General features: G+C 37.4%; 1 non-coding gene across 1 annotated transcript; it reads left to right on the plus strand.

The window, feature by feature from the left end:
* The first annotated feature begins 860 nt into the window (after positions 1-860).
* On the plus strand, positions 861-964 carry LOC119528309. Its single transcript, XR_005215621.1, has one exon. It is a non-coding gene; the product is annotated as a U6 spliceosomal RNA (small nuclear RNA).

The following is a 964-nucleotide window of genomic DNA, read 5'->3' on the forward strand; positions in this document are numbered from 1 at the left end:
ATCACATGGGAGCATCACATGTCCTTTGAATAAATATGACTTTCCAAGGGTGACTTATAAAATTCCTTAAATACTTGTTAGTTGACAGTTTAATCCTAAACTGTGTCAACTGTCAAGTTGTGGCAGGAGGAGGGGGCTAGAGATGATGGGCATGAGTCAGAGGGGGCTGGTCCAATAGAAATATTTCACAGGCTAGTGGCAAAAGGGCAAGACGGGGAAACGGTGTGCGAATGAGCAGAACATCACCTTTCCTGTGGTTCTGAAACCGGAAAGATGACAACATCGGCAGCGTTCACACTTCCTTTTTCTCTCAAGACACTGATGTCTGCACTGTCACTGTCATCTCTGTATCACACTCATTTGAGCCTGCACTTTATGCTTAGTAATGATAATTTTATTACTGATTTTACAAAGCTATACATTGAAAGAAGACAAAATGACACTATTCTATGTAGAACAAATTCTGAAAATACGTTCTCTAAGTCAACTAAGTTTGAATACATTTGAAGGTAGCTTTATCTCACCTGGAATAAATAATTTGCCCAGTCCGGATTTCAGTTGCTAAACCTGAGAAGAGAACAAGTATGTCTTATCCTCCTGAAGGCCAGGAAATGGATCAGAAAAACTCCTTGAAGTGCTGTTTTTACTATTTCATTAAGATAAATAGTGTTCTACCAAAATATTCCATAGGAAGGAAATTTTGAGAGGCTCTAGTGGAGCAAAGATATAGTTTAGACTCAGTCTCTGCTTTCAATGACTCACAACGTAACTGTAGAAACAAAACGTTGAATGCACAAAAGTAAAACACATGAAATTATAAAAATGGTCTTATCCCAGCAAATTAAAAATAAATATTTCTTGTGCTTGCTTTGGCAGGATATATGCTAAAATTGAAATGAAACAGAGATCTGTATGGCCCTTGTGCTAGGATGATATGCAAATTTGTGAATCATTCCATATTTTG

Source organism: Choloepus didactylus, chromosome 2 (genome assembly GCF_015220235.1).
Source record: "Choloepus didactylus isolate mChoDid1 chromosome 2, mChoDid1.pri, whole genome shotgun sequence".
NCBI classification, from domain to species: domain Eukaryota; kingdom Metazoa; phylum Chordata; class Mammalia; order Pilosa; family Megalonychidae; genus Choloepus; species Choloepus didactylus.